This window comes from Sarcophilus harrisii, chromosome 1 (genome assembly GCF_902635505.1).
Source record: "Sarcophilus harrisii chromosome 1, mSarHar1.11, whole genome shotgun sequence".
NCBI lineage: Eukaryota > Metazoa > Chordata > Mammalia > Dasyuromorphia > Dasyuridae > Sarcophilus > Sarcophilus harrisii.
In genome coordinates this window covers 704,790,080-704,797,659 of record NC_045426.1, presented here as the reverse complement: position 1 = coordinate 704,797,659, position 7,580 = coordinate 704,790,080, and positions in this window count along the sequence as shown.

Below are 7,580 nucleotides of genomic sequence, written 5' to 3'. Positions count from 1 at the left end.
TATTTACTCTGCTTCTCTATCCATTTATACATACAGAGAGAGAGAGAGAGACAGAGAAAGAAAGAAAGAGAGACAGAGAGAGAGAGAGACAGAGAGACAGAGACAGAGAGACAGAGACACACACACACAGAGACAGAGAGAGAGACAGAGACAGAGACAGAGAGAAACGGAGAGAGAGAATGGGAGAGACAGAGAGAAAGAGACAGACACACAGAGAGACAGAGACAAAGGAGGGAAACAGGCAGACTAATACTGACAGAGAGAAAGAGAGAGACAGAGGGAGGGAGGGAGGGAGGAAAAAGGGAAAAAGGGAGGGCGGGAAGGAGGTGGTGGGGAGAGATGGGGATCATTGCCCTCTCCTCCCGGGCTAGTAGAATATGATTCCTGAAAGCAGGGACAAGTCTTGCTTCTCTCATTCATTGTCAGTGGCTATCCCTGTGTCTGGCGCTAGGAGGCGCTGAAGAGCTTACAATAGAATGTCTAGTGCCACAGGGCAGGGACACACTAAGCCAGTTGGGGTCCAGTTGGGAGGAATCAGAGGGGGCTTCCTGGAGGAGGTCACATTGCGGTAGGGCCTTGAAGAAAGATATTATAGTGTAAGTTCATGGAGCACAATTCTGGAAGTCCAGAAGCCTGGATCCTGCCCAGGGGAGATGGGAGCTGTAGCACTTGGGGGGGGGGGCTGTTACTGCCTTTTTCTGGGGTCTCGCTCCCCTTGTTTGTAAATGAAAGTATGAACAAAGTGGCTTTTAAGTCCCCAAATATCTTCGCCATAATGAGAGTGCTGTGGATTGCAAGGACCCCGATGGCGGCCGGCCGGTGTCCCGGGCATGAGAGCAGCCAGCGAAAAGCAGTGAGGTGGGAGGTGACGGACAAATGGCCGACGAATGGGCCAGTTCGATAAGAATCGAGCGGTTTTATTCCAAATGAAAGGTAAGTGGGAGTCACTGAAGCTTCTTGAGCAGGGGTAGAAACAATGAGATGCAAACCAGGAAAATCAGCTCAGTGACTGTTTGGAGGTGGGGTTGGAGAAGGGGGGACAGAACAGACTAACCGGGGGGCTGCTAGAACAGGCGGGTCAATGATGACGGCGATGAGGGTGGGGGCCACATATTGTGACCAGGCTACCGAGGGAGATCCAGGACAGAGCCGATCAGAGAGGGGAGAAGTCCGTGGCCGCTGACTTAGGCAGCTGAATGAATGGCTCAGGGCGACTCGCACTGGGAATCGGGAAAACGAGTTCAAATCTAACCTGAGACATCTCCCTGGGCTACTCACCTGCTGTCAGCCTCAGTTTCTTCAACTGAAAAATGGGAATAGTAATACTGCCTGACTTACATGGTTGTGGTGGGGATCAAGCGATATCCTGCTGAAGTGCCCTGGGGATGCTGGGGATGTGACCTGGAGAGCGATGAGGTTCGGTCTCTCTGGACTGTGTCTTGGTGCTGCGGTACCAGCTGGGAGCCTTGCCTCCTCGCCTCACCTCCCCTCCCCCTTGGGCAATCCTCCACGCTCAGCGTCCCTCTGGGGCCCACATCCTTGATGCTGATTCAAGAAGCCCCTCTCCCTTCAAGGACCCTTCTCTCCGGCTTCCTAGTGGCCCTAGGAAGGGACCACTGGGAGACCCAAGTTGAAATGTGACTTAAATGACTGACCTTGGACCAGTGATCTCACGTCTGCCTGCCCACCTCAGTTTCCATATCTATAAAATGGGGCCCAAACCAGCAGATCATGGGTAATATTTGTAAAATTAACCTGACACATGGGAAATAAATATGATTTCCTCTCTCAAAGGCAGGGCCCGGCGCTGGGTTCTGGCACACGGCTTTCTGGCGACAGACTTGTGAATGTGCCCTTCGAGATTTGCCCGCTGTGGAATTGGAGAGCGAACGTTTCCAGTGTCCATGAGAGCTGCCCAGTGCAGAGGCGCTCATGAGAGCCAGAGGGGGGAGGGCAGGGTTGGGAGCTGGCACCTGGATTTGGTCGCTGACCTCCAGGTGCCTTGGACAGCTTCTTGGTGACCAGTGCAGGGAGTTCTGGGAGGCAGGGGGCTCTGGGGGAGCAGGGGGTTCTGGAAGGCAAGGGGCTCTGGGGGAGAAGGGGGTTGTGGGGGGCAGGAAGCTTGTGGGGGCAGGGGGCTCTGGGGGGCAGGGGGTTCTGGGGGGAAGGGGGTTCTGGGAGCAGGGGTTTGGGAAAAAAAACGTGGTCTGGAATTGATTGGCCCCTTAGAGTTTGGGCCCCCAGGGAGCAATGTGCCTGGGGTTCAGTGAAAGGAAAGGCCTTGTCCAACCCCTTTTCTTTGGGTGGCTTGGGTTTTTCCTCCCCCTTCCTCCCCCTTTTCTCTTCCTCCCTCCCCCCTTTTTTTTCCTTCCCCCCCCAAAAATTTTCCCCCCCCCCCCGCCTCCCCCGCCGCCGCCCCCCCTCCCAAAATTTTTTTCCCCCGGTTTCTCCCCTTTTCCCCCCATTGGGAACCGTAAAAGGGAACTTTGGGCCACCATTGATCCACCACCACTCAAACCCCACAATGGGGCTCAGAGGTCCCGGAATCAGGAAGACCTGAATTCAAATCCGGCCTCAGGCACTAAGCAGCTGTGTGACCCTGGGCAAGCCACTCTGTCTGTCTCACTCTCCTTTACAAATGGGGATGCCGACCGCACCCTCTCGGGGTAATATTTCCGAAGCTCCCGGCCCTCAGCAGGTCCTTGATAAAGCTGATTCCTTCCTTCCCTCTGAGCCTATGAGATTGTCCGGCAGGTATCACTAGGACGCACCGCTGCCCGGGGCCTAAAAGGTCAAGACCCCCTTCCTTAGCTATATTGCTCTGAGGTGGATGTCACAGCTAGGGACCACGCCCCATGACTGTCCAATTGGACAAGACTTCTGAGACCATCTAATTCCTTCCTCCCTTTTTACAGGATGAGGAAACTGAGGTCATTTCCCCCAAGGTCACTGGGTGGTTAACATGGATCCAAGTCCTTGGCTTCCAAACCCCCATTTTACAGAACAGAAAGCTGAGCGCAACTAGACCCGGGACTTGCCTGAGATCCCACAGTGAGGGTGACAAAGACCCCAAACTCAGTTCCCTGGAAGTTCTGGCCTCCGTCTCCCCTATCCCTGGGGACCAGGGCCCACCCCGGCCACTGCCGCCCTCTCTGGGGCCACCGCCGAACCCAGGGAGATGCAACCAGGCCCTTCCGCCTGCTCGTGGTCGTTAGCAGCCAGCTCTGGGCCTGGTGACACGGGCTGTTAGGCCCATCGCGCAGAGAGAGGTCTTGACAAACGTCCCGGCAGGATTTCATCTTGACAGTCTAGAGAGGGTGTGGGAGCGGGGCGGGGGGGGGGGGAAATGCTGCAGCGGAAGGTGCGATGAAAAGAGCTTTTGCTAATAATTGGTCCAGCAAAAGTTTACAGAGCCAGTTTTGCAGACACTTGGTGGTAATGAGCTCGCCGAGTTGATTGCTGCAGGGAGAGAGAAAGAGAGAGAGAGAGAGAGCGAGCGCCTTCTGAATAGGTTTGTTGAATAATTATGAACTGAGCTGAACTTTTGCATTTTCTGACTAATTGTGTGACTGGTGATGTTTAATGGATGAAGCTTATTATTATTATTATTTTCCCCTGAGTGGCAGTTTTTCTGAGGGGAAATGAAATTGCACCCTGCTCTTCCCTGCCTTCGGAGGGGGAGGATCCCAAGGGTGACAGGGATTAGGTTTATTCCCTGGGGTCCCGGAGGGCCAAATCAGGACCCATGATGTGCCACTTGAAGAGTAAGGAAGCTCGTGGAGAGCAGACGGTAACTCAGAATAGTTTTCTAATATCGGTGGGTCTGCCTAGGACGGTGAGGTAGTGAGCTCCCTGTCACTGGTGGAGGTGAGAGGTATGGTAGAGTATAGTTCATAGAATCATAGATTTTGAGTGGGGGATCTCAAAGGGGAGGGTCTAGCCCGATACTCTTATTGTATCCGTGATGACGGGTGCACAGAGACTAAGCCAAATATTAAACCAGGATTTGAATTCATATTTTCTGACTCCAGAGCTGGAAAGAACTTAGAGGTTATAGAGTCCAGTCCTTTCATTTTATACATGAGCCAACTCAGGGCCTTCACCAGGTTTAGTGACCTAAGGGCAGGAAAAGAGGTTGCTAAGTGAATGTAAAGTGATTTCTCAGAAGGAAAGTAGAATCCCAGAAGACCCTGGGGCAAGGGGAGGCATCCAGTCCAACTCAACCCTAAACAAGACTGTGATGTTCCAACAAATAAATGCCCAGCTTCTGCTAGAAAGCCTCTAGTGGGAAGAATTCCCCCCCCCCCCCCCCCCATCCCAAGGAAGCTCTTTCTGCTTTTGGAGACTGTGATGATTAGGAAATGTTTCCTGACATGGAACCAGTTCTAGTCATTGTTCCTCTGACCTCTGCTGACACTTTCAAGGCATGGGATTGGCCAACAGAAACTTTAGAAATGGAAAAGACCCTAGTGACCATTGGGTTCATGGTCTTCTCCTTGCAGATGGGAAAGAGAGACTCAGAGAAGTCACTTATTGAGTCAGAAAGGTAGATCACCCACTTGCTAACGATGCAGCCTTGGGTAAGTGATTTAGTCTCTGCCCTTCCTTTGAGGTTGTTTAGTGGGTCCCTTCTAGAAAACCTATGATTCTAAGAGAATTTCTCGTGGGATTGAGAAGGAGTGAGAAGTTATAGGAACTTGGACTTGGAAAGGAGGTGGGTGTCTATGGAATCTAACTTGTATTTCCATTGGTCTCTGAGCTCACAATGGGGGCCTTCTCTATACCATCCAGCCCAGCTTGTGGGACTCTTGTCCACGGTGTCTTGCAAATCCTCCATGATGGATCGCTCCATTGGGTTGTGGACTTCCTCTAGAGTGATGAGTGTTTGGGGGGTATCAATGGCCCGCCAGGTGGGAATCTCCATTATTGGTCTCTTGAACTTTTCTACACAACCTCTTTTGTAGTGTCTCAGATGACGTTGTTGCCAGTGTTCCTCTTGTTCTATTCTCTGTCACCAAGAATACCCCTTACCTTCAAATTACTTTGTTTACTCTTGTATTTATTGTATGTACATGTTGTCTCTTTTGTCTTTGTAGCTCCAGTGCCTAGCACTGTGCCTGGCATACAGTAAGTGCTTAATAAATGCTCGTCGATTGATTTTATAGACAATGCATTGTTATAATATGCAGAACAGCCCTTAGTCTGATCCTTCTAGGACTAGAATCCTCTTGGCAACATCCCTATCAACTGTTCATCCAACCTTTGAAGGTTTTTGGAGAGAAAGGGAACCGTCTACCCAGGGATTCAGCCCCTTACCCAGGGATTCAGCCCCTCCCCAGGGATTCAGCCCCTACCCAGGGATTCAGTCCTTTACCCAGGGATTCAGCCCCTCCTCAGGGATTCAGCCCCTCCCCAGGGATTCAGCCCCTCCCCAGGGATTCAGTCCTTTACCCAGGGATTCAGCCCCTCCTCAGGCATTCAGCCCCTTCCACTTTGGGGTGACTCCAATTCTTCCGAGTTTCCCCACCTAGAGCCCCTATATCTGTCTCAGCAGGACGCCGGAGTGAAGTTCACCTAGCTCTCCAGCTGGGTGCTTTCTTGCTGTCTCCAGCTCACATTGGTTGCGGGGAAGGGTCAGTGTGTCACACGTGGAGCCACATGGAGCCAGGAAGCTCTGAGTTCAAATCTGTCATCCCTCAATAGCTGGGTATCTCTCTTAGTTTCTCCCAGCTTCACTCAGCATTTGTAAAAATGGGGCTAATAATAACACCTGCCTCCCAGGCTTGTTGTGAGAATCACATGAGATGATATTTGTAAACTGTAAAGTGCTCTAAGAATCATCATTTTCTTGGAAGGAGGCAAACTGTCTGCTAGGAGCAAAGCCAGGCCCATAACCCGGGGTTTTCGAATCCAGGTAGTGGAGAGAGACCTGCTCCCCTGGGGAGGAAGGGCCTGCCTCTGACTGGGAGATGGGGCAAATCACTTGAAGGTCCAGGTACTGAGGTGGCTCTTGTCTGGCTTGAAGGTACAGAGCAGGTGCTTATGGGAGAAGAACCATTTATCTCAGAGTGCTTTACATTACAAATCAGGGGTTTGATGCAGATATACATACTAACACACACACACACACACACACACACACACACACACACCTGCCTTCCTTCATACACAGGCAATTTCTGCCTCCTTATTTCTGTCTGACTATGTCGTATCCCTCAACTCTTAGTGGGCAGGGACAGGTTGTTTTTTGGGGGGTGTTTTCTTGTTGTGTCTAGCACAGTTTGTGGTACAAATTCAAATGTTTCCGCTGTCTCCTACTCTTTGAGACCTCATTTGGAGTTTTCTTGGCAGAGATGCTGGAGTGGTTTGCCATTTTCCTCACCGGCTCATCTTGAGGCACTGAGGCAGCGTTAAAGGACTTTCCCAAGGTCATACAATCAGTAAAGAATCTGAGGTCTCTTTGAACTCAGGTTTTCCCGACTTCAGGTCTGAGGCTCTAAACCCAGTGTTACCCAGCAGCCCCTTGTGGTACACAGTGGGCTTTTAATAAATGCTTATTAAATGTTTTGCTCAAAGCTAGCTCTTTTTTTTTTTTTTTTTTGGAGGGAGGGGAGGGAAGAAGTCAGTCTGGGAGCTACTGGGCCTTCAGGCTTGGATAAAAACTGGAGCTATCAACCAATCAATCAGGTAATGCACAAGTAGTTTTAGGAGTCTACTGGGGAAGCAGATACAAAGAACCAGCCCCTTTTGGGATGTTACACTGGTTTAAAGTTCTGCCTCGGAATCAGGAAAAATGAAGTTCAAATTCGACCTCACCTGGTACACAGCAGGCATTTAATAAATGTTGATTGACTTATCAGCTGTGTGACATTGGGCAAGTCATTAATAACCTCTCTGGTGCTCACTTTCTTCAGCTAAAAACCCAAGGATCGATAAGGCTCCTCCTAGCCTAAAATCTATGAGCCTAACAAGGTTCTCAGAACTGCCTGCTGTATGCATCCCCTTCCCAGCTCAGGGCCAGCGCTGGCTGTAAGTTAGGGGAACCAGCAGGGGTCCATCCGGGCTGGGGGCGGGGAGGCAGTACTGCTTCTCCCTCCCCTCTCATTCCGCCTGGCCTGGGTAGAGAGGAAGAAGGCACCGTCAGCGTCCGAGCAGCCTCCTCTTCTTCCCCCCCCCCCCGCCCCATCGTGCCACGGGCAAGTGAGTGGCAGCCCCCGCCACAGGCTCCCAGAGGCTCCCGGAGGCAGCAGCTCCCGCTTGGTATCCCCCAGCTTAAAGCGGGGATTCGTTTGGACACTAGGGGGCACTGTGTCCGTTCCAAAGAAATCTCGGCCAGCTCCGTGGCTGAACAAGCAAGGGCGGGCGGACACACACACACAGACACACAGATACACACTCACACACACAGACACAGACACACACACACAGACACACAGACACACACACAGACACACATACAGATACACACATAGACACACACATACAGACACACAGACACACACACAGACACACTCACACACACACAGACACTCAGACAGACACACAGAGACATACACACACACACTCACACACACACACAG